The 26,427-nt window shown below is 53.0% G+C and overlaps 1 protein-coding gene and 1 long non-coding RNA gene across 2 annotated transcripts in view; one reads left to right on the top strand and one right to left on the bottom strand.

The window, feature by feature from the left end:
* The window catches only part of NTN1 (netrin 1), a 169,987-nt gene that overhangs the window by 117,920 nt on the left and 25,640 nt on the right, over positions 1-26,427 (bottom strand). The window lies entirely within an intron of this gene.
* Positions 4,535-5,681, top strand: LOC122206316. The gene is made up of 3 exons (XR_006196412.1): positions 4,535-4,864; positions 4,957-5,186; positions 5,503-5,681. It is a non-coding gene; the product is annotated as an uncharacterized LOC122206316 (long non-coding RNA).

The following is a 26,427-nucleotide window of genomic DNA, read 5'->3' as shown; positions in this document are numbered from 1 at the left end:
TAACCCACTGACTGTGGTTCTAAAAATCTGTCCCAGAGAAATAAACAAACATGCGCACAGAGGCTTCACTCCAAGGATGTGCCCTGCATGCTGCTGGGAATAGAGGAAAACTGGAAACTAGTGGGAAATGGGCTGGAAGTTGTGGTACATTCATGCACCGAAATGCTAAGCAATCCTCAAAATTATGTTGCAGCCCAGGAGTCAAGGTATCATCCAGTTTCAAAAAGCAAGATACAAAATAGTGAATGTGTTCGAATATGAAATCCCTGTTATTAGAAGCAGGATGTATATACACATTCATAAGTGAAACACGGGCGCCTGGGTGGCTCGGCTGGTTGAGCGACTGACTCTTGATTTTAACTCAGGTTAGGATCTCACAGTTCGGTTGGTGGCTCCAAGCCCTGCATCAGGCTTGGCACTGACAATGTGGAACCTGCTTGGAATTCTCTCTCTCTCCCTCCCTCTCTCTCTGCCTCTTCCACACTCGTGCTCTCTCTTTCTCAAAAAATGAATAAATAGGGGCACCTGGTTGGCTCAGTCGGTTGAGCGTCTGACTTCTGCTCAGGTCATGATCCCACAGTTCGTGAGTTCAAGCCCCGCGTGGGGCTCTGGGCTGACAGCTCACAGCCCAGAGCCTGCTTCCGATTCTGGGTCTCCCTCTCTCTCTCTCTGCCCCTCCCCGACTCGTGCCCTGTCTCTCTCCCTCAAAAATAAATAAACATTAAAAAATATTTCTAAATAAATAAATAAATAAATCTTAAAGAAAATAAGCAAAACACAAGGGCGTATACCGAAATTTAAATACATATACACCAAAAGTTTCCCCAGATGATAGAATTAGGGATGATTCGTGTTCTTTCAACTTGCCTGCCTTTTAAAAACGCTCTTTAATGACCATACCTCTGAAATAAGAAAAAGCATTTTTCAAAAGGCACTTGCAAAAGACACCCCCATTCATAGCAGCACTGTTCGCAACGGCCCAAAGGCAGAAGCGACCCGAGTGCCCAGCGACGGATGCGGAAACGCAAGGTGGTCTGTGTGCATCGTGGGATATTATTCAGCCTTAAAAAGGAAGGCAACTCGGACACCTGCTCCAACACGGATGAACCCTGAGAGCGTTCTGCCGAGTGAAAATCAGCCAGACACAGAAGGACAAATGCTGTACAAATACTCCACTTCTACGAGGCTCCTAGAAGAGTCAGATTCGTGGACACAGACAGGAGCACGGTGTTGCAAGGGCCTGGCGGGGAGGGGCACGGGGAGCTGGCACTTGCTGGGGACACAGTTTCAGTCGGGAAGGATGGAAGTTCTAGAGACGGACGGTGACGACGTAGCACAACAATTTAAAACGCATACGTTTGGGGCACCTGGGTGGCTCAGTAGGTTAAGCGTCCGACTTCAGCTCAGGTCATGATCTCACAGTCTGTGGCTTCGAGCCCCGCATCAGGCTCTGTGCTGACAGCTCAGAGCCCGGAGCCTGCTTCGGATTCTGTGTCTCCCTCTCTCTCTGCCCCTCCCCCGTCATGCTCTGTCTCTCTCTGTCGCAAAAATAAATAAAAACATTAAAAAAAAAATTTAAAAAAACAAACGCATACGTTTAAACACACAAATTTAAGATGGTAAATTTTACGTTATGTCTGTTGACCACGATTTTTTTAAAAAAGGCTCGATACACAAAATAGTTCGGTTGTTAAAGCTTGGGGCGGGAGCCTCAGTTCTTTAGCAAAGTCGCTTAGAAGAACAGTTCCGTCTCCAATAATGCCAAATAAATTAGGTGTTATTATAGACAGTGAGACATGACCAACACGACACTTCGGAGAACTTTCTCCTCTGCCCGGCACCCAGGAGGCCCCCTCTCGAGCTGGCACTTTTTCAGCCCTTCTTCCTCCGGGCAGCTGTGCCCACCAGGCTCGGGGCCGAGGGGTCCCACGGGGGAATGGTGGGGGCAGCAGGGTCCCCCCTCCCTGGCCGCCCCCCTCCTCCCTCCCCTGCAGCAGCCTCAGAGCGGGGCAGGCGCCCGAGTGGGGCCGACCCTCCGTCAGCCCCGCCAGCCTCCCTGCCCCCTTCTCTTGGCTCCCAGTCCAGAGGAATATTGGACTTTCTTCTGCTTCTCCCCCTCCTCACAAAAAAGGCCGAACGTTCCCCAGGCACTTGGCCTGATTTCTGTGCCGGAGCAGAGATGGCCGGGAAAGGCAGGCAGTGAGAAGTCAGCCCCAGTCAGTTCTCGAGGGCAACTGCCTGGCACGCCTCCCGCTTTGCAAGCCAGCATCGACGTGCCCGTCTTTCTGCTCCTCGGTGGCCAGAGGTATGAAAGGACTTTCTCGCTCAGGGTCGCAGATGGGAGTCCCTAACTGCCGGGGGGCGGGGGGGGAATGAGAAAAATCCAGACTGGGGCGCCGGCCCCTGGTTCCCCACCAAAAGACGATCAGTGTCTCAAGCAGCAACCTCTGTTCACAACCCGTGGCCTGTCCCGTGGCCTCGGCCATGTCCCCCCCGTGTCCTCAAATGCCCATCTCCCTGCGGGGCCTCAAAAGGACGGGCAGGCACGTGGGTCTCGGGATTTCCCGGCCCAGAAGAAAGCCGTGTTAATTTTGCTGCTGTGTCCGGATAGCTTTGTTAGTGTTTAAAAAAACAACCCTGGCCACTCTAACAAGTGCTGGCCAGAAACGGCAGGAGGCTGGCGGCAGGAGCCAGGTTAGAGCAGGGAGAGGGGACCCCCCTACCCTCACTCCTTAACCCCAGGAAAAAGATGGTCATGTGCAAGCAGCTACAGCTGTGAACACAAGCCCGGTCTCCAGCCCGGTGATGTTCAGGGGGAGCGGAGGGAGGAGGCCCCAGGGGGGCTGAGGACGGACACCCAGGCCCAGGGGGGGCCTGTGCCGGCAGGGGGGTGGCGGGGCTGGGGTCCTCGAGGAGGGAAGGGGGCGATTACCACTCAGGGTCTACCAGCAGCGAGAAACCTACCAGGAAGGGGTGCATCTGAGAAAGACTCAGCCAACTTTCATCACAGTGTGTGATCTGCCCGAGAAACGATCATCATCCAGAACGTGGCTCCTGTGTGTGCCTCAAGGCGTGAAAAGGGAAAACTGCAGGGTAACCAAAATAGGTACGCCGATGTAATGACCCCAGCTCCTCCTGCCTGGCTTTTCCCTCAGATGTTCACGACAGAGGAGAACCTGTCCCCCGGCTGGGAGCACCGACTCCCCAAACGTCACCACGGTTCACACAGCCGCCACCCAAGGTCCGGGCGTGGGGCCGCAGAGAGATTCATCAATCAACCCCACCACTTAAATTTTTCAGCCACGTCACGCTTTGCAGGGTGGACAGGCGCGCGAGAGGTTTTGGTGACGGTTGGCCACAAGGAACCCGGAGAGAGGCCGTTTCTCTGGATTCGGAGTCGTTCAAACTCTTGGTACTGGAAGGAGAACAGATTTTCAACCCCGAGGTCCCCCGTTTCTGCTCCCGGCCAGCTCGGAAAATAGTTACCGTGACTCAGCCAAGCTGCCAGCCCCGTCTGAAGACCCAAAACCTGCAAGGAAGATAATTGAAGCAGAAAAACCCTCCATCTGGGACGACTGAACGTGTTCCAGGCTTCCGGGTCTGCCCTGAGGTCTCGGGCTTCAAATATGCTCAACCCACCCAGGAGTAGCGCAGCGGCCGACGCGGGGCCGGCCCACCCATCTGTCTGGGGCGCCTACTGAGCCTGGGTCGCTGGGGTTCTAGGAGCTCCAGAGAACTGTACGGGACCTCAGAGGATTCCTGAGGCCAACCCCTTGTTTCTTAACAAGCCCCAGAGAAGGGCAGGGCTGGCCCAACGTCACCCAGGGAGCTGGTGCTAAAGCCAGTCCTGGGACGCAGAACTCCTGACCCCAGCTCAACGGGGATCCCTCCACATCTCGTTGTAGAACAGGTGGCCCAAGACCCCTGAGGCTGGCCTGCAGATAGACCCCCTACCGAGGCACGGCCCCCCCCAGCCCAGACCTCAGCTGTTGTTCTTTCCTCCAGCCTCCTGCCTGTTCACCCCCAACACCAGCTTGGTGGAACCGGGGTTCTGGCAGTGGTGTGGCCCCCAGCTCTGGACACGGCGGCCCCGTTCTCCAGGACGGTCACTAAGAGCCGTGCCACGGCCTCAGGGAAGGGAGGGGACAGCAGCAGGGAGCACGGGGCTGGTGGGGCTGGTGGGGTGACACCTGCTTCTGAGCAGACTGTGAGCTCCCTAGGGGGGCAGGACGGCCAAGGGGCAGCCTGCTGAGAAAGGAGAGTGATGGGTGTCCCTGGGGGGAACACCTGAGGGGACCTGGAGGGGACCGCACACGCACCGGGGCATCCTGTCCTTCTTCTTCTGGCCCTGTGCCTCTCAAATGTGGGGGGGTCTACTTCTACTTCAGACTCCCCCCAACTGCTATCTCCCTGCCTCAGTCTCCCCTCTTAGCTCCTGTGTCCACCTGGCAACCACAGTGATCCTTCCACAGCACAACTGAGTTGCGCCTGCCTCTCCTCCACTGCCTTCCTCCTGCTGCCGTCACAGCATCCAAATGCTGGAAACGGCCAACAGGGGCTTACGGGGTGGACTCTGCCCCCCGTCATCTCTCACCCCTCACACACAGGTGCCGACCACGCAGCCTTTTTGGGTCCTCAACTGCCACCACTGGGCCCCGTGCCTATGACCCTCTCTCCCTGAAATGCTCGTGACCCCCACCTGCCTGGCCAACCCCCACCCGTCCTTCTAATGTGGTCCGTAAGACAAGGTTCCGGAGCATACATCAGCAGAAATGTACCTCACTTGGACTCTACCACTAACTACAAGAAGCCACCTGGAAGGCTCCTGCTTACAAAGTGCCCCAACTTGGAAATCCCACATTTGGTAACCCTGAGAGCTGGGGCTGGGGGAGGGGGGAGAGTGGTCAGAAGAGGTGACAGTTCTCCCTGAGCAGGCACTGCTGTCCTCTCCACTAGGATACAAGCCGTCTGAGAATGGGGACTTCGGTTCAGTTTGCTCCCTGCGGAATCTCCAGCACCATGAACACACAGTGGGCACTGGAACCCTACTTGTTGATTGGCTGAATGAAAACAGCCATCATGGCAGCTCCCATCTGAGTACCCGACTCTGTGTGGACGGCGGGCAAAGTCCTTTCTCATGTGTCATTGAGGTCGGCAGTTTTGTCGTTTCACTTTCACAGACGAAGGTACTGAGGCTCAGGGGGGTTGAGGCAGGGGCCGGAGGGACTGGAAGCGGTCCTGTGGACCCTGTTCTGTAGATGCAGAAGGAAAGTGAGGCTCTGTAGCAGAGACGCTAACTGTCCCCCTGCCCATCCCACCCCTTCCTCTTAGTCATGGGGTTTTGTGGCCACCCGTCTATAGACCATACTTCCCAGGATGCCTGGCATCTAGGTGTGGCCATATGGCCAAGACTGAGGCACATGGGGTATGACCAGAAACGATAATGTGCACCTCCCATGCCACTTCCTTAAAGAAACTGCTCTCTCTCCACTCTCCTGGCAGGGCTGGAATGAAGACAGGGTGCTGGGGGACCAGCTTTCACCACGACATTGAAGACAACACCCACGGGGCCGGTGGAACAACAAGACAGAGGGCTGGGTCCTGCCCGGGTGACGTCATGGAGAGAGCTGCCCACCTCCCAGCTATTAAGTGAAAGAGAAATAAACATCCACTTTGTCTGAGACCGTGTGTTCTGAGGCCTCTGTGTTCCAGAAGCCAAACCTACCGCTAACCAGGGGTTCCCTGCCCAAGTCCCACAGCTCATTCCATTTGTCTGTTTCCTTAGCATCCTGGTACAAGGGAGCGGAGCTGCTGGTCTCACGCGTGTTGCTTTAAGTACCAGAAGGAAGTGGTAAAGCTCCAAAATACAAAAACAAAACAAAACAAAAAAACCCGAAGCTAAGAAGCCCCCAGGACTACCACGCAGGGAGCTGTGACATGTCCAGAGGTCTCCTCCCACCAGCGCTCTGCAGAGTGGCAGGACAGAGGAGCCTGCACTCAAAGGCGTATGGCTCCCCAGATGGAAATCTCCCAGACAAGCCACTCCGCGCTCCCTCCAGGGCCACCCGGTGACAGCATCTTGTGAAAACCTCACTCGGGTGGCTGTTTCTACACTGGAAAGACGACAGCCGGTGGAGCTCGCGTCTTCCTCCCCCAAAATGACTAGACAAAACGGCTTTTGAGTCACATCATCCTGGGCCTTTGTGAAAATGTTCTCTTGCTATTCCCAGCATGTCCGTGGCAGCTACAGGACACGTTATCTCATGCAAAACACGTGCTCCTCCGAAGTTAACAACTCCGCGTCTCCGTGAAACCTTATCCTTTTAAGAAGGTATGTGGTGAGCTCTCCACTGAAAGGGCTGTTGGGCATCCAGACTTAAAAGCAGATCATCACCCTCACTGGAGATGCTTTTTAAACCTGGGTCCCACGTGCTTGGCCAGCCTAACAGCTATTCAAGGGACACCCTGCAATCTCTCAAGATGCCTCTAAAAGACCAGGGCCCAGAAGCAAATGCAATGTTCAAGGCTTCTGTGTCTCTCCCCAAGCGAGCAAGGGAGAGACTTATCTCCGATAAGTCTTATCCCTGTGGCCAACGAGACCCTCCATGTGCCGGGGAATGGTAAACTCAAGCCAAAATGGCTGAAGAGAGTTTTGCGGGTCTGGGTCACTGAAAGGTCTAGCGGTAGAGCTGGGTTCGTCCAGGGAGGTCCTCAAGGACTTGGCTTCTTCCATCTGTCCTAGCCCTTGTGGTATCATCCCAGGGTGGGTGTCAAAATGGATGCAGCAGCTCCAGGCTTTGTATCCACATGCCACACCATCTGGGGTAAGAGAGAAAGGGCTGGCTTCCGGCATCTCCTCCGGAAGAGTGAGGTACCTCATCACGAAAGCCTCCAACCAATGTGCTCTTAGGAATCTAGCCCAAACTGGGTCACACATCCGCTCGTGAGCCGACTCCTGTAGCCAGGGAAATGCTGTGTGTTGACCAACCATGTGGCACGAGGAATGGAGTCATCCTGATGGGATCAGACAAATCATAGACAAAACCCACCAGGACCACAGCCCACCAGGCTGTAAAAGGGAGAAGAAGGGATGATGAAGGCATTGGGCAGATGATCAGCGGCCAAAGACTGCACCGGCTTCCTCTGGCGGCCGCATCCCACATCTGACACCTACAAATGTTCCCTTCCCCTAAAATCCTTAAGTCTCTCCGATAATAGGGGGACCCCCCCCCCTTAAAACAGCGAGTAAAGGGCTGCTGTTTCTATGAAAACCAAACTGGAAAGACAGCACGAGTAAGTCACTACATTTACAAAACTGCTGTCAACTGAGATGTGGAGGAGGTCTCTGGGAAAAAAAAAAAACTGGGGAGACGTCGTAAGAAAGAAAAGATTCTGAACTCAGATAACTTCACAAGCTTCTCCACGGGAGTCATTTCACTTTGATAAAAACTGGAGACCAGAGACCATGCATTGTAGGCAGGGTTTCTGCAAGAAAGAATACAGGACCCAACCGGCAGACCCAGACTCAAAGAAAATGCCTTGGCGCTTCATCAAAAGCTTGGCAAGTGGATGTCCATTCACATGTCTTAAAGTCAAATATTTAAATGTTTATCTGACTTATTTGATTATTTGGCCAACTATTGCCTTCAGCCGGGAAACATTAAAGGGCTCCCCCCGCAACGGCTCTCCCAGCCCACACACACCCAACTTCCGGCCATTCAGAACTTTACTGGCCAGTCATCAATCTCTTCCTCAAAGGAATAAAAATGTTGACAAGGGCAGGCCTGAGCCTACAACTCCCTCTGTGCCAACAGGTCTGCTTTCTCGTTGACGCTGATGATGGAAAGAGGTACTTTATGACAGTGAGTGTGGATCTGTGAGGCAGGTGGTAGGACCAGCTGGGAGAGTAGTCAAGTCTCCAGGTGGAGAAAACTTTTTGCATGTTGGCAGTAAGAATGGAAAGAAGCAGGTGTAAACAGGGCAATACAAATCAACAAGACTAGGTGATCAGTTGACGAGTCAAGGGCTCCTGGGTGCCTCTCGTTGGCCCACACGGAGGAAGTACATTTTGGTTTATAGGCGAGATTTCAAATGTTCTAAGCCTGAGATGACACTATTTGAAGTTTCAAGAAAGACTAGAACATGGATGGATAACTTGGAACCATTTACATCTCCATGCTAAGGATGAATGGAGTCATTGAGATAAGGGGTCTAGAAGGCTAAGTGAATACCAGGGCTTACCCCAGAACGAGGGCACCCACATCTCAGGAGCTGGAAGAGGCAAAAGCCAAGGAAGGGGAGAGACAAGGCCTGAGCAGAGACATGGGGACACACACCATGGCCATGAAGCCAAGGGTGAAGAGAGTTCAGTGGGGAAAGAGAGGTCCATTTAGCCAAACGTTTCAAAGAGGTCAAGCAGGGCCACCGGATTTAGCTATCAAAGTCAGTGGTTACCTCACTTAAAAAAAAATTCAACTGTGTGGGGTCCCACAAGAATCCAGGAATCATGGCTGCCTGGGGGCCATTCCTTCGGGGGCCAGAAGCAGTTAGGAGGGGTGTTAGGGGGAGGGGATGGAATTCAAGGGGAAAGAAACAAGGTTTACCCCTGAAGCCATCAATACAAGGGGAAGAGGAGATTAGCTCCCGGCCCACCCTGTTAGGCAAGACACGTTCTCAGGAGGGCAAGGAAGGAGCCAAAAGCTCAGGAAGCAGTGTTTCAGTCACTGATGAAGCGGCCAGGCTGGAGAAGGTGGAGCACAAGCCACCACACTCTCCCCTTGGGGACCTGCCACGCAGTGACAATCCACCATCCTCCAGAAGGGCTCCTCTCCCACAGCACGGTGATGGGAGTCTGCAGAGGAAGGCTATCTGCAGGGGGAAGAGGAGCTGAGGTCTAGTGGGACCTCATTTCCAGGATGCACAGAGAACTCCAGGAGCAACGTACCGTTGGACTTCTGCTCCTTTGCCATTTCAGGTCCTGCTTCCTGCAGTGGGTCTCCACTCCCAGGGCCCAAGGCTGGTGTGTGGAGGGGAGAAGCTGGGGAGTCACGAGGACCACAGAAGCCAGCAGGAACCTCCTTTCCAACGGATGTGCCCCAGACTCCTAAGTCAGTTTCTACATACCCCCAAAGAGTGGGTTCAAAATAAAGCAGAAGGAGGGAGGGAGGGCGGGGAGGGTAAGAACAATCAGCATACTGAGTGTTGACAAGGAGACCTGAACCACCATCTGGGAAGGGGGGACACATGAGCAACAGAACGTGTTATGGAAAACATCTTCTTTGGGATGACCTTCACGCTCCCAACATGGAGCCCAGGGCCCCAGAAGCCTCCACAAATACCGATGACCAACAGATGATAACTGAGCTTCAGCCCGGCCACACCCACTCAGATGGATTCTTGGCTCTCCGATATGACTCAGGGTTGGATCACTTGTCTGACATTAGATGAAAGGGCGGCTTAGACACCATCTCTTCTGTCTGAAATTCCCTCCAATGGCCTCTCCACCGTCTTGCCAATCTTCCCGGATGTTTTACTAGCCGTTGAAGTTCATCCCCCCCAACTCTCCCCACTCTGTTTCTACCGGATACATCAGGTCGATGACGACGGTGATGACATTGATGGCGGTGATGATGACGGTGCAACACCCAAAAAACAAAGGGTGTCATCTCTGTCTCAGCTCATTTGGTCTTCACAACTACCCTGGGGGGTGGGAGTTGGGGATTATTGCCTCCATTTTGCAGGTGAGGACACTGAGGCTCAGAAAGGTGAAGCGACTTGCTCTATGTGCTAAAAAGAACGGATGGTACCTCCGGCCTCAGAAACCTGGCCTTTTTCCCTCCCGGCCCAGTGCCCCACCTCCAATATCCTGTTGCCTCTGGATGCCTTCCCTCTCACCTCTACCGCATCCGACCTTCTGTTCTCCTGGGTCCGCTCCTCAAACAGTGTAGCCCCAAACCTTGTCCCTCTTCCTGGCCAAAACCCACATCATTTCTTCCATTTCTTTCCTTTTTCTTTTTCTTTTTTTATATTTCCATTTCCAGCTGGACAGTTGGGGCTGGCTGTCCACATTCTGGAGACATTTCATCTCCAGCTGTTATCAGGTCTTTCCGTTCTCCCTTCCTTTGTTAATTCCAAGATGCCCCAAACAGGAAAGACAGCAATAGCATGGTCAATCCTACATTCACCCAACCGTGTGACCGTGACCTGCCACAGAACAGGGCAGGGTGCTTCTCCAGGAAAGAGAGGGGGGAAATCAGCAGTGTGGCTGTTTCGGCTTCAAAAATGAATCCCCTCCCCTCTGACTTCTTCTATGCAAGGTGAGCAAGACGCTGGAACCCACACTCACGACTCAAAGCTCAGAGTCGAGGCACTCTGAATCGTCACCATTTAGGAATGTGCCAATGGTCTACACTGGATTTTCTCCAGTAGATATAGGGGAGCTCCCCCAGCAAGAAAGCACCTCTAACAGCATGGAGCCAGGAACACCCTGGGTGGTGGCAGGTGGTTGATAAAGGCACCCAGGAGGTGAAAATAACTGATGGTCAAAACACACAAATTGGTAACCGCACAAAATGCATGGCTCTTGTGTATTCATTTTGGACTCTGTTTGTTAGACATGCTGAAGGCTGAGAAACTATAGGAAAGGGGACGTGTCCAAGCATCCCCATCGCTGTGCCCTGAAGCAATCCCCAGCTGTGGCCAGTTTGTGTGCACAGGATGGGGAAGACAAGGGACTCCGCAGGCCACTCCTCTAAGGTTGACTCCATTCCACTTTGATTCTGGGGCCCCCTTTTGGCAGCAGAGGTGGTGGCTGTCTCGAGTGTCAAAGGGCACCCCGTGGGCATACACCTTGCAAAGAGGGGAGGCTCCCATGAGTGATGGCAGCCGGCCTTGGGCAATCACTTCTCCTCTTTGACTGGCAATTTCTAAAATACCTCAAGGGGCCCCAGGATTTGGTGGCATCACTTCAAGGGCAACTCTGGGGCTGCGGGGTGGCTCAGCCTGCGACACCTCCCTCCCTTCAACACAAGCAACTCTTTCTTCTGTCCTACCTACTCGGGGTCCCACAGGATCCTGTCAGCTAGACGAGTGTTTGCCAACCACTGACTAGTTACCCCATCGCCGCCCCCTAGGGTGGCGCATTCTCCCCCTGACTTCTGTCCTGCCTCCTGCCCTCAGTGCAGGGCCTGTCGTGGGGCCACACCTCCAGACGGCTGCAGGCTGACACCGGGCCACAGATCCCCCTGGCCTCAGACCACAGAGCTAACGTCCCTGAGGTTCCTAAGGTCCCTCCCAAGGCGGCCAAGGGAAGCAGTAACGTGGAAAAACTGACCCACAGAAGTAGGTAACTCGCCCTACGAGTTGGTACAACCAACGATGAACAGGTGGGGCCCGGATCTGAACCCAGAGAGCCTGGCTCCAGAGTTCACACCCTTAGTCAAGCCCACCAGGCTTGACCACAACATGGTGAGGTTGACTTTTCGAACGCGCCAGACCGTTCCACACCCGCACGCACGCACGTTCCACTGAGTAAGACCCTGGCGTGTTGGGGAAGGCAGGCTGAGTACTTGTCTTAAGGACCTGCCCCCGGGGGCTTCTGAGTATCCCAGGTGGCGGCAACTTCTCGAGCCCCTGGCTGCGTTTAAGACGTTTACATCCAGCCCCAAACCTTGGGTGTCAAGTCTGGCGAACAGGCTCAGAGAGCAAGCTTGGGTGATGTTGTTGTTGGACGAAAACTAACCGTAGCGACAAGGCAACAAAACCAGTTCTCCCCCATGGGGCTGGTAAAAGGGCTGCACAGGCCAGCGGAAGATGTGTTTTTCCTCCCAAGGTGGCTACTAAAGAGGACAGGACACTCATCTGGGCCTGTCGACCCGGGGCTGTTTGGGGAAAAACAAAGAAGTCGGTTCCGTGTTTTACAGTCATACCTCCAAAGCCAAGGAGTCGTGAACTTGGAGTTGTTTTTCCAACAGCGGAGACGACTTTCCACTGATCCGCACACCCGCTCACCCGCTCCACGGCTCTCCTCCGTAAGGAATGACACACATTTTCGAGAAGGCTGGCCAGGTGAGGAGTTCAGCCCAAGGCCGCGTGCAGACACACACTCGCTGACCCTTGAGGAGCATGAGTCACAAGCACCGAGCTCCAACCAGAGCGAGCTGGCCGCGTCCCATCCCTAATCCCTCTGAAAAATGCAACTGCTGAACTCACCCACCACCGCTGTCGCCAACCTGTTTGGCGTTGGTTGGATCTCAGCGCCGCGAGCTGCTTCCGGCACCACTGCCTGCTTCCGGATGCCCCCTGTGCTGCCTGAGTGGTGCCTTCGGCTCGAGGTCCCCTGACGTCCTCATTCAACGCATCCACCGATCCCTGGGCCTCTTGGGCTGGGCACCGTCCCCAGAGAGCTCAGGGCGCTGCGATACTGGTAACAAGAACCACGCGCCATCCAGGCTCTGTCTCCAAACAGCTTCCCTCTTCCCCGTGTCCCTCCCAAGACCACTGCAAATGGTAGGGAACCAGCTCAGGGGTGCTGAACTCCCTGCACCCGGGAGAGCTGGGAATCCCAACGGGCAGCCACACCAAAGAGAAGACCACAGCCACCTTCACGGCAAGCACTTTCCAAGCACCTGTTACGTGCCAGGCACTGACCAAGCCGGATGCTGCTGTCTGTGTCCCCAGAAGGCACCAGCGAGATCAACAGGTGCCACTTCCGGAATCCTTCTCCGAGGACTGACCTTGCGAGGGAGTAAGCACCTGTCACCGGAGGGGACAAGGGCGGTTAAGTGGCGGGATCAGATGTTGGATAATCTCTAAGGTCCTCTGGACGTCTTACATTGAATAAGTCTAGGGGCGCCCGGGGGGCTCAGTCGGTCTGACTCTTGACTTCAGCTCAGGTCATGATCTCACGGTTCATGGGATCGAGCCCTGCGTGAGGCTCTCTGTTGAGTATAGAGCCTGCTTGGGATTCTCTCTCTCTCTCTCTCTCTCTCTCTGCCCCTCCCCACTCTCAAAATCAATAAATAAACTTAAAATCTTTTTCAGTAAGCCTACAAAAATCTGATGCAAAGAAAGATGCACACACACACACACCCCCAGCCTACCACGGATGCCAGTGCCCCTTCCTTGGTAGAGATGGAAAAACTTCACCCCAGGCTCTTCCAGGGACAGAGCTGCCCCAAGATTCAGGCCCCCGGCCTGATGAACTCTCCGGGCAGGAGGCGACAGAAAACTGTCGCAGGCACTTGGTTGAGTTCGATTTCTTCCCAAATGACTCACTTTCAGGCTCTGGAGACCACCCCCACAGGCATCTTCCCCCTGTTCTGCCCCTGTTCTCTGCACGCAGGAGGCAGGTGTCTGGGCCCAGGTGGGAGAGCCGACCCCCAAGGGCCACCGCTGGCAAAGCCGGGCCCCCGTGGGCCCTGCCTCCTCCTCGCGGGCCCTCCACCGTGCAAACCAAAGCGTGCTGCCAGCCTGCTTCCAATATCCGCTCGTCCCTCGCTGGCCTACCAGCCAGACGGTCCCCCCACCCCTTTCTCTTTGAAGAAAAGTGATTTAATTTCATGAGACTTTGGGGTAATCATGTTATGATCTTCAACATTAACCAGAACCAACTCCCTGCTACAGGAGGGTGGGGAAGGAAAGGGGAAGAAAAAAGTAAACAGTCCCATTCGGGATTGCCAGAAATGAGAGGAAAAAGAAAGTCACAGCAGCTGCTTTGCTGGTTCCCCTGTTGAGGACGGGCCTCTGCCAGAAACGGGGGCCTCTGTGCCAAGGTTTCTGGAAATAAGGAAGTTGGGCTTGGCAGGGCCTCCATTTCTACAGGTTAATCAGCTCAATTCAGGGGAGGGGGCGATACTGGTTTTCAGTCCTCAGCCTCCCTCTTCTTCCCACCCCACCCCCAGCTGAGATGACCCAACATCCTTCTGGGGGGGGGGGGCGGAGCTCGGGCCTCCCTGCCTCCTCTCCGAGGCCGGGATGCAGGGCTGCTCTGGAGACCAGGTCAAGCGGCCACCTTGGCCCTCCGGGAAGGGCTTCCCTTCCACTCCCCCGCCCACCTCTCCCAGCTCTTCAGGCGACAAAGTGAGGCTTGGTGAGAAGGTCGGGTTGAGGGGAGGCACGGAGGAGTCAGGAGGAGGGGGGCTTCAAAACCAGAGAAGGAATCATTCAGGGCACAACCCCAGAACAGTGCATGGAAGGGTTAGCTGCAGCCAGCGAGGAATTCTCATGAACAATGGTCCTTCCTGGCAGAGAGTCCAAGGGTGTGGTGCTAGCTTGAAAAAAAAAAAACAGCAAATAACCCAGGCTCCAGGGCCACCGGGGAGGGGGCTGGTGTGAAGCTGGAACGCTGGGGCCAGGGCCTTCCCGCCGGGTCACACGGCCCCAGAGACACCTTGGCAGACCTCAGCTCTGTTCCCCGGCCCTGGCTCCCCTCCCGTCTCTCGGGGTAGCCGGTCTGCTCAGACCCCACAGAGGCCTCTGCCGGTTCCCCGGCCCCTGCCCACGGATGCCGAAAGCACAGCGCCTACTAGAGGCTGTGGCGAGCGGGGACCACACCGCCGCCATCCGCCCGGGACCGCCCCCCCCCCCCCCCCCCCCCCCCCCCCCCCGTTGTCCATCCAGGTTTCATGGTGGGACCCCGAGCGTCTGAAGAATCCTGGCAGGGAACAAAGACCCCGGACGTGACTCTGGAGACATATTCTCGTGGTTTCAGTCCCTCTCTAGGGTGCAGGGAAAAGAATACAAGAGAAATGGGCCACCAGGAGATGGCATGTTGCCCCCCGCCCCCCACCCTCCACACCAGGCTGCTGGCAAAGGGCACGCGTGGGGTCTTTCCCTCCGCCGGGCAGGCAGGTGGACCACCCCCCGGACCCAGGGTCCGGTCTAAGCCAAGTGCGCTGGCCTCCGTGGGGCACGACGGTGCTGGCTGGAGAAAACTGTAACTCCTTTTAATAACATTTTTTGTCTTTGCAAACACGTTTCGGGTCTTTTGTTTGTTTGCTTTTCGACCTCATATAAAAAAAATTTAATTTAAGATAAAGGTCAAACAGAGTAGAACGGAGGGATTATAAAGTCTAATTACCAAGAACGTGAAGAGATACCATTAAACTAGAAAAGTGATCAAAACAGGCTTAGAGCAAGCCGTCGACCACGTCAGGAGCTTAATGTGGCCTTTCCAGAGACGGCCCTTGAAACGCTCGAGAAATACTGAAGAAAATCATCTCTGTCCAAGGGTCTCGGTGTTCATTCCGTGTTATATCAAAACTAGATCTGTGTCCCCTGAGACAGCAGACTCCTTCGGGCAGCTGACGAAGGTGGAAAAGAGCTGTGGGCTGTTCCTGCAATACGGAAAGTTCTAGGAGGCTGGAGGAACTGAGGTCTGTAGGGAGGGGGGACCAGAGAAGGGCTCTTTGGGAGGCACTGTGGCCGTCGCTCGGGGCAGGAACATTCTGGAACAGAGTAGCCCAGAAGTCTTGGGAAGCCCCAGTTGGAGGTCTAGCCGCCCCAAAGCAATCCATAAAACACTTATCTCTCTCTCTCTCTCTCTTTTTAATGTTTATTTATTCATTTTGAAAGAGAAAGAGAGATAGAGAGTGAGCAGGGGAGGGGCAGGGAGAGAGGAAGAGAGAGAATCCCAGCCCGACGCGGGGCTCGAACTGACGAACCGTGAGATCGTGACCTGAGCCGAAACCAAGAGTGGGACGCTTAACCGACTCAGCCACCCAGGCGCCCTAAGCACGCGTCTCTTAAAAGGGAGCTGCAAGTCAGAGGCCGCTTGGACGAGTGGGGACAGCACTGAACAAGGAAGAGGTAAGAGACTTAGCTTCTAATTCCACATACGCTTGTCCAAGGTCTCGGTGTGTGTGGGGGGGGGGGGGGCACTCAGGCTAGAGGAGTCGGGCTTGCTCTGTGTCGACTCTGTGTCTCTGTGACCTCTCCAAATAGCGGAGTGAGTTTAGACAAAAGTAAAACAACTCCCTTTCTGGAAGGGAGGAAACAGCCACAGATGACATTTTCTGAGTCGTCCTGGCCAGCGGCTTAGGTAAAAGCCACCCCGAACGATCACAGCGAACATTTACTGAGCACCTGCTATGAACCAAATACGGTCCCAGGTCCTTGAAGGAAGTTACTGGACACACGGCAATCACAGGAGGGCACATCCCCATCACCCCGGACAGACATTAGGAGAGCGTGGGTCGCGGAGTGGCTAAGACACCTGCCCAGTGTCGCAGACTCAGTACTGATAAAAGTGGGGTTTGAGCCTTAGATGCTGGGACAGAGGGACAAGACTACGTGCCTTCCAAGAAGGAGGTGTGGCCGCAGGATTGCCAGTGTGCCCTGGCCGTAACAGTCCTTAGCCACGTTCCAGGAACACAGAGACTGGCTCGCCCTCTTCTCTCAAAGGGCTGCCCGCTTATATCCAGGCTCCCCACTGACCCCTTCCAAGGAGGGTGGTCCCCAGGTGGTTCGTTTGACCTGTGGCAAAACATGGGGTCTCGGTCCACTCCCCAAGGGAGACAAAGGTCTCCAAGGGCCACAAAATAGAGGGTCAAAACCTCAAACATTTTTTTCTCCAATGTTTGCTTATTTTTCAGAGACAGAAAGAGACAGCATGTGAGCGGGGGAGGGGCAAACAGAGAGGGAGACAGAGACTCCGAAGCAGGCTCCAGGCTCTGAGCTGTGAGCACAGAGCCCAACGTGGGGCTCGAACCCACAGACCTCAAGATCATGACCTGAGCCAAAGTCGGACGCTTAACCGACTGAGCCACCCAGGCGCCCCTTAACCTCAAACATTTTCTTAACATGTCGATCAACCTCACAGTCCTTCTTCCTTAGAAACAGCTGGGAGCCCCATGAAACACCCCTGCTTGAGCTCTGCACATCCATTCTCCAAGTTGCCTTTTGGCCCTTCTGTCCCCAGATCCCTAAGTTAGGTCCCTGAGAAGCAGACAAGGCAAGACCTCTGAGGTGAGGGACAGGGGCCCAGGGAAGATAGCGCTCAGAAGACAAATTCTCCTTGAGCAAGAAATGACCTCCTTGGCCCTACCATTCTGTTTCTCCCAAGGTGAAAGTGGATTAATCCACATGCAGACCAAGAGTTTACATGCAGAGTCTGCTGAGGGCTTTTAAATTATGAAATATGAAAGGAAAAAAAAAGTTCATTCTTCTGCTTTGCAATAACAACCAATATTTAAAGACCAGAAGGAAATGTCCCTAAAACTTAATTCCTACTCATTTTTTTTTAATTCCCATAACTATAAACTAGCTGAAGAGACCTTTCAAATGTTTTAATAGGAAAATTCCTGGGAGGGGAAGTGAGATCTTGGTGTCTAAGAGGTTCAAATTTAACAGCTAAGAAAAGCGTCTCAGCAGCCCGCAGTCCCCACAAGATTGTGAAATTCACCAACACAAGGCTCCTGGTGCTTCCTATGAACGGTGGAAGAAGCCAGGCTGGTTAAAAAGCAGACGAGCCTATTCCTATACGCGTGGAGGGGTGGATGCGTGTCCAGAACGCAGGGCGCCAGGCGAGGAGAGAGCTAAGGGGTCAGTTTGTATAGGTTGGCATGACTTGGGAACCTGTCACTCTCTATCCTTCCCCCTGGATCCCCTGCTAAAAACTTGAGGTTGAGTCGATACACTGTTCCCTCCCAAGGATCTAAAGTGAGAAAAGATCGAGCGATCGATCGATGGGTCGGTAGATAGAAGATCGGAAGCAGGGAACATAATCTGACTCTCTATTCACACCAGAGAGGTACTTCGTAAGCTCATCGATCCCCGCTGAGCTCAGCCATTTATCTGTACATCTATCCAGCCCATAAACCTTTTTTAAGCATCTCCAGCGAGACACTAAGCACCACGCAGGGAGACACGACCTGAGCTCTACAGGAGCAGAACCAAATGTGCGTGTTTGTGCCAGAGGGCATCTGGGAGCGTCCTGGCTGAGGAGGGATGCACCTGGCATTCGTCACCTGACCCCCACCCCCCTCACCTGTGGGCTGGATCCACGGACACGCCTGCAAGAACCCCACACCCAGGCCCAGGGTACCAGCACTGCACAAACCTAACAGGACAGAGGTGGGGAGGTGGGGAAAGAGGTTGGAAGAGGGCAGCTGGGAAGGGGCGGGGCAGAGCCTTGAATTCCCTGCGGAGTTTTGGACTTGACTGTGCAGGAGACAGGGATGGAGACTCAGAACCACGGGGAGGCAGCTCGGAGGGCGGTGTCCCCACGAACAATGGGCGTGTGAGTGGATCCATCGAGAGAGTGGGGAGCTAATAAAATGCACCTTATTTCAGTGGTTTGTGTACTTGTTATCATGGAAATTATGGTTCCACGGCAAGGCTCAAAGACACTAAGACTCAAAATCTCTGTGTTCTTCTGTGGCTTGCTCTAAAACTCAGAGCACAGATTCCTTCTCCGTCCCCACGTCCACAGCCTCCCGACGACGTATCCAACAACCTTAGGAGTCGCTGCCACGTGCATGTCCCTACCGACTGCCACGTTCAATACCAATTACTCAACGGCACCTGTGAGTTCAATTTGACCATTCCGGTCATCCATCATTGGATTTCCTGTTTGGGCCACACAGAAGGCAACCGAAACTAGTGTATGATGTCTTTATTTTATTTTCAATTTAAAGCTCTTCTCTTTTTAATGTTTATTTATTTTCGAGAGAGAGAGAGAGAGAGAGGGAGAGAGAATGAGAAGGGGAGGGGCAGACACACACACACACACACACACACACACACACAGAATCCGAAGCAGGCTCCAGGCTCCGAGCTGTCAGCACAGAGCCCGATAAGGGGCTCGAACCCCACGATCCTTGAGATCACGACCTGAGTCGAAGTCGGACGCTTCACCGACTGAGCCACCCAGACGCCCCTTATTTTATTTTAGGGAGACAGAGAGAGCATGCAAGAAGGAGAGAGAGAGAGAGAGAGAGAGAGAATTTTAAGCAGGCTCCACACTCAGCGTGGAGCCTAACTGGGGGCTCGATCCCACGACCCTGGGAGCATGACCTGAGCCAAAATCAAGAGTCAGAGGCTCACCTGACTCAGACACCCAACCCAGGCGCCCCTCTAATGTCTTTAATACAACCGGTGACCTTCTTAATCCGGCAAGAAGATATGTTCTTGCATGGTATCCATTTTCCAATGTATTATGGACACATCCACGTGGGGGTGTCTACTCTATTGCATTTTGGGCTGGCGTTGTATACCTTTTCCCAGATGCGGATGTGTGTGTATCATCTCAAGCTAAAGATAAGTATCCTAGCAGAGAAACGAGGACTAACAAAACGACAAATGAGGAGTCTGTGCCTCGACGGTCAAGTCTGTTCATTATTACAATTTGTTCAGATCAAGCTTTCCTCCTCCTTTTCTAGGAACTTGTCAGTAAGTGGTAAAGTGTTTAAGGGTCCACATACCTCGCTGACCCCACAGCACAGGCCACCCCGTGATAGGCCAAGGCGCCCAACAGTATCCTGCTCGTGGTCATTCACACCTTCCTTCCTTTTTTTTTTTTTTAATTTTTTTTATCGTTTATTTATTTTTGAGACAGAGACAGAGCATGAATGGGGGAGGGGCAGAGAGAGAGGGAGACACAGAATCGGAAGCAGGCTCTAGGCTCTCAGCCACCAGCCCAGAGCCCGACGCGGGGCTCGAACTCACGGACCGCAAGATCGTGACCTGAGCCGAAGTCGGACGCTCAACCGACTGAGCCACCCAGGCGCCCCCACACCTTCCTTTCTTCACTCACTGCAGACTATTCCTGAGCTCACACGCTGTCCCCAGAACAGTCCCAGGCCTGGGGCACAGGGGTCTCAAAGCAGACTCTGTCCTAATGGCACATTCACTGTGGTGCCGGGAGACAGGCATGAAATGCACACGTATGTAAACCAGATGATTTCAGATGGTGAAAACAAGACCCCATGGTGACACGGTGTGAGGCCACTACCTGGGACCGGGTGGTCAGGAAAGGCCGCTGGAGCCTGGGCTGCAGGAAGAGGAGGGCAGGTGGGAGCCCCTGGGTCGGGTGGGGAAGGAGGGGGAGGCTGACGGGGCGGGGGGAGACAGGGCGGCACAGCGGGAGCCGCCCAGGGTTTACAGCAGTGGGTTTGCGACCTAATGAGACCACAGTGCTGCCTTGTGCAAATGCACCAAAGACGGGGACCAGCAGAAGCAGGAGAGCAAGGAAGAGGCAGCGATGGTGGCCCAAGAGAGGACGTGGGACAGACGGGGGAGAAATATTCTGGATGGTGCTGGCCAGACTCAGTGATGAACTAACTGGGGGCGGGCGCGGGGGCAGAGGAAGAGGGGAGGCGTCCTCTCCTGGGTGTCTAGCCTGAGCGGTGTGCCCCCGAGACCCCCAAGTGAGGCGAGAAATCGGGAGTTGGGGGTTTGGAGCTCAGAGGAGAGCCGGGGCCAGAGGATTTCACAAGGCTTCCTGCAAGGTCAAGGAAAAGGTGAGGTCACCTACAGAGAGACCACGTTCAAGGAAGGGAGGAGGTAACTTGGGCTTGACTCCCCGACCTGCTGGTCAGATGGAGGAGGAGGGGTCAGGAGAGAAGGCTGGGCAGGAAATGGACAGATGGACGCATGTGTGGACGGATTTACATGCGAAGAGCCCTAACCAGCCACGTAAAGAGAACTATTTTCTTGATACACTCATTATCCTCCCCACTGGCTTATGGTTTCAACATCCCTACAAGACAATACAACCCCTCTTTCCTCCCCCTCCAAAGACAGCAACAAACCATAACTGCCCACTGGACCTCGACCAAGCCAAGAGCCAAACAAGGAACCTGTCACCAGGAGACTCTGTATTGCTCACTTAATGCTTGAAAAATACATAAATCATATTGGAAAACGCTGGGTAAAGAAATCAAGATGGATTTCTCTCCTTCCCGCACGACAATAAGGTTATGACAGTGGCTCCTTCCTTGAGGCAGGCATCGGTCTTGGCTAAAAGCGAATCATTCCTCTGCTAAACGCACATGATAACCTCATCCGTAGCAAGGTGTGGAATCTTCAGATTACGGCGAGAGCCTACCTTTGAGCTCAGACCACACAGAGAAACACCATCTTCTGTTTATCATCGCAAAAATACAACAAAGCTTTGATCGTCGTTAATAAGGATATCTGTAAAAGGCTATGGGATACAGGATGGATGGAAATTAGAATGTTTCCTTAAAAAAATAATAATAATAATAAGGGTATTATAGTCTCATCTCCGGGGTGGGATTTCTCAGTAGAGAAAAAGGAAAAGTAGAAGTTGGGAAGATGTGTTTTCGGATTTTAAATAGGCATATAACAATTTCTAAAAATGTTTGCCACAACCCTGTATTTTTTTTTTCTCCCTTAACAGCTGGCAAAGGCTGTTCGATTTCTACTACGAGTTGACATTGTCACACCTACAGATACACTGGGCGTCAGATATCCTGATCACATGATACATGAAATCTAATGCCTGAACATAATGTTACGTGCTATTTCTCTGAGCTCGCTCTCTCTTGAAAAGCCGGGTGACTTCTTGGGTAGCAGCAACTTAAGGTTCACACTCCGGTAATAATCAAGGTGCCTGATTGCCCTGAATAACATTCCAGGCTGTCAGAATATTTCATGGCTGTGAATTAGCATTTCAAAACCTTTTGAAACCAAGGGTAGGAGGGCTCTTTCCCCTTCGCTAAAGACTCTGCTGGCTGCAAAGAAGTGAGAGTTCAGGGAACACCTGGAGAAGCCGTATTTCTGTCGGGGGAGGAACCGGAGAGAGCTTTCAAAACAAAACCAAAAAAATATGTCAAAAGGCACATACATACATACGGCCTGAAATTCCCCCAAACTGTCTAAGTTCCAACATTTTGTTCCATATCTCTATAAAGCATTAACCCATCCTGAAAGTCTCAGGGGCGCCTGGGGGGCTCGGTCGGTTGAGTATCTGACTTTAGCTCAGATCATGATCTCGCGGTTTGTGAGTTCGAGCCTCGCGTGGGGCTCTGTGCTGACAGCTCGGAGCCTGGAGCCTGCTTCAGATTCTGGGTCTCCCCCTCTCTCTGCCCTTCCCCTGCTCACTCCCTTTCTCTCTCTCAGAAATAAACATAAAAAGAAAAATTTTTAAGCATCCTGAAAATCTCAGCACTTAGGCAGAAACATTCTTCTGCATTGTTTCTCCAGCCTGGGAATAGACCTAAGTCTTCTGGTAGGCACAGTCTCTAATCTCAAATTGCGAAAAACATACCAGGAGAGCCTGGGGTCATCAAATTATAACAGTGGTCTCAAATTATTTTTTGCTAGCAGGTGATGTATGCATCCAGGTGTAAGGATCCACCAAGATATGACCCTGACCGGGGGATACGACCACCTGATTTCACAAGTGACTGCTCTCACAGCCACCATCTGTATCTTTCCATCAAGCTTGTCCCCTATTAAAAACCGGTCCTGGTTTCCCATGGCCTATGAGTGGTTCCACTGTGGCCTCCGGGCCAGCAGCACCAGCGCCATCGGGGAACTTGTCAGAAATGCAAATTCTGCGGACCTTCTCCCGGACCTACTGAGTCTCTGGGGGAGGACGTGGCCATCTGGGACTCCGACCACCGCTTGCCTATGTAAAGCCCACGCAACCCGCCCGCCATCTTGCCCGTGCTATCCCCTACCACTCCCCCACTCCAAGCCCAGGTCCTGCCAAACTCCTTCACTGACTGGACACCCTCTGAAAAAATGTCAGCCCCACCCATTCCCTCCGGACCATTGCTCACCTAGAGTGTGCTCTATTCTTCACTCCCTTGTCCCACTGCCACTCAACTAACCCAGATAGAGCCCTCCGCCCCTCTTCCACCAAGCCTTCTCTACCTCCCTGGCCACCTAGGGGCTCTATTGGTGGGACCAGAGGGTTCTACCATGACAACAGAGCACAGCGGTCTCCCCCCAGCACAAAGCAAGCTACCTAAGGAGACTCACTTAAGGGCGCTGTGGCAGAGTAGCTAGCTGTAATTTCATCAATGTATGCTTTTCAAATTACGCCTTTCTCCTAAACCTTTGCTGCCTCCTCCTTGCTCTCCCACTAGCTAAAGGAAACACAGATGAACAAGCTGCAAAAAGCATGATGACTTTCTATGCTCTGCATAGAGCTGCACCTGTTCCAAAGCCCACTGGTGGGAAGTTCCAGTCATGTGGCAGGTAACGTACCTTCTGGGATCAAACGTACTTCTCTTATGTATCCTTCCCTAATCATAAGGGCCAGTGTTTGGGTAACGTTTGCACGCATGCACCCTGATCCCAGTGTGCCCAGCTTCCTCTGCCCTGGGCCATCCTTCCACGCTATTACTCCCCTCCCTCACCCCCAGGGCTCAAAGACACGCACACTCGGCTGTACATGGCCTTGGTGGCTTGGACCTACCCTCTGGTGTCTTCTCATCTCCATGGGTCTTTTTTGTTTTTAATTATACTTCCTTTGTTTTTTTAATTTACTTTGAGAGAGACAGAGACAGCACATGAGAGACAGGGGGAGAGAGAGAGAGAGAGGGAAAGAGAGAATCCCAAGCAGGCTCTGAACTGTCAGCACAGAGCCCGACACGGGGCTCAATCCCATGAACAGCGAGATCACGACCTGAGCCGAAGTCGGACACTTAACCGACGGAGCTACCCAGGTGCCCCTTTTCCTTCTTTTTTTAAAAAATTTATTTTTGAGAGAGAGAGAGAGAGAGAGAGTGCGGGGGAGGGACAGAGAGAGGCGAGGGATCGGAGGATCTGAAGCGGGCTCTGCACTGACAAAGGGGACCCCAATGCAGGGCTCAAATTCACGAACCACGAGATCATGACCCAAGTCAGACACTCAACAAACTGAGCCATCCAGAGTCTCCTTTTCCTTCTTGTCTTTAAGCTGTCTGGTGTTGTTGTTGTTGTTGTTGTTGTTGTTGTTGTTGTTGTTTGAGTGCCTATCATGGGTCATGGGTCAAGAATCCTATGTAGGCCCTAATGCTCACAAAATTCCTATAAGATAGGTATAATTGCCGGGGCGCCTGGGTGGCTCAGTCGGTTAAGCGTCCAACTTCGGCTCAGGTCATGATCTCATGGCTCATGGGTTCGAGCCCCGCGTCAAGCTCTGTGCTGACAGCTCGGAGCCTGGAGCCTGCTTCTGATTCTGTGTCTCCCTCTCTCTCTGCCCCTTCCCCACTCATGCTCTCTTTCTCTCTCTCAAAAATAAACAAACATTTTAAAAAACAGAAGCTCGATTATGTTTGGGGTGCTCTGTTTAAGAAGGCAAGTAAGTATAGGGGCGCCTAGGTGGCTCAGTCGGTTAAACATCCGACTTGATTTCAACTCAGGTCATGATCTCATGGTTCATGGGATCAAGCCCCATGTGTCCAGCTCTGCACTGACCATGTGGAGCCTGCCTGGGATTCTCACTCTCTCTCTCTCTCTCTCAAAAATAAATAAAAACATTAATTGTTTTTAAAAAAAAAAAAGAAAGCAAGTAAATATAAAATGCGTTACAGAAAGATGCTATTCCAAATTACAAGGTAAAATAAAAGTATTGCATTTAGACGAGCTGGGTGTAATTTTCCAGAAAATTCTTTTATGTAGGGCCTGTCAAACCTGATCATGGCCTCCAGTCAGTGACCTTGCACAGTGGGTCAACAATACCACCTTCCCACCTGCAGCCTTTACCGAGGTGTTTTGTAAACGGCGATCAGCAACTGAATTATAAAAACAAGGAAGAAACAGCAGCAATGGAAAATACCGAGAACTCAATCCAAACAGAGAGATGGGGAACGGTCAGCAGAGTGAGAAGTGTCACCAAGAAAGCGCCGGACAGGTCATGCTATCGCCCCGGGAAACAGATCAGCAGGAAGGGCAAAAAGCAAAGAAGAGAAAGGCAGCCCTGGCCACTCGCTAGGAAACAGACTCGGGGTCACCACGGGATCTCTGTGCAATCAACCGGCCGCACGTCAAATTGAGGATTAAGTGAAAATGAAATTATTTCGGCCAACAGACCCGTCCACCTGCTGTTTACACAGTAAATTGACTGAGGTCAAAAATCAGAGGTTGTGGAAGTTGGTACCAGGGTTCTCCTTACAAACCATGTCCCCTGGGGCCCTAAGGGTCCTTTGGTCATGGGGAAGTGGGGGGGGGGGCAGTAAGACAGGGCGTGGGGTGGCTGGTGGGGGGTGCAGATAAGGATGATACATTCCAGTCACCCCCCCACCCTTTCATAAATGCCTCTTTCAATCAGAGCAGCTCAACGTTGACCAGTTCTCCCACTGAGTTTCCATGTGAAATTTTAAGATTTCATGTTTAAGTCATCTCTACACCCAACGTGGGGCTCAGACTCACAACCCCGAGATCAAGAGTTGTGTGACATCAAGAGTTGCTGGCTGAGTGAGCCAGTGAGGGGGACACGTGAGTGAATGAATGAAGGAATGAGGAAAGGAATAAGTGAATGAATGGAATGAATGTGTGAGTGAATGAGTGGGTGGGTGAATGGATGGATGGATGGATGGATGGATGGATGGATGGATGGACAGATGACAGGAAAAGGAATAAGTGAATCAATGGGATGAATGTGTGCATGCTTAAGTAGATGGAAGGATAGATGGATAGATGGATGGATGGATGGATGGATGGATGGATGGATGGATGGATAGATGGATGGATGCATGGATGGATGGATGGATGCATGCATGGATGGATGGATGCATGCATGGATGGATGGATGCATGGATGGATGTGTGGATGGATGGATGTGTGGACAGATGGATGGATGGACGGATGGATGGATGGATGCATGGATGCATGGATGGATGTGTGGATGGATGGATGTGTGGACGGATGGATGTGTGGACGGATGGATGGATGGATGCATGGATGGATGGATAGATAGATAGATAGATAGATGCATGGATGCATGGATGCATGGATGGATGGACAGATGGATGCATGGATGGATGTGTGGATGGATGGATGCATGGACGGATGGATGCATGGATGCATGGATGGATGTGTGGATGGATGGATGTGTGGACGGATGGATGCATGGATGCATGGATGGATGTGTGGATGGATGGATGCATGGACGGATGGATGGATGGATGGATGGGTGGGTGCCACGAGGAATAAGCAAATGAATGGGATGAATGTGTTACGAATGAGTGACTGGATGGAGATGGCGAATGAATGAGTGACTGAGAAAAGGAACAAGTGAATGACCGAGGGAATGAGTGTATGAACGAGTGAACAGCTGAATGAAGGCAGCAAGGCCTGCGGAAGTGTCTGGCTCAGACAGGCACCCACCTAGTGATCCTCAGCCCCGCCCACAGCCCTTTGCCCAGGGGAAGGCTGAACCCAGCAGAGTCCCGCCCAGCCTCGGCGGATCCGCTCCGGTGCCCACGTCGCCCAACTGAGATGCTGCCGAGAGGGCATGTGCACTTTGTTCTG

The sequence above is a fragment of the Panthera leo genome, chromosome E1, assembly GCF_018350215.1.
Source record: "Panthera leo isolate Ple1 chromosome E1, P.leo_Ple1_pat1.1, whole genome shotgun sequence".
Lineage (NCBI taxonomy): Eukaryota > Metazoa > Chordata > Mammalia > Carnivora > Felidae > Panthera > Panthera leo.
The sequence above is the reverse complement of the archived record's forward strand: the minus strand, read 5'-3'. Positions and strand labels throughout refer to the sequence as shown.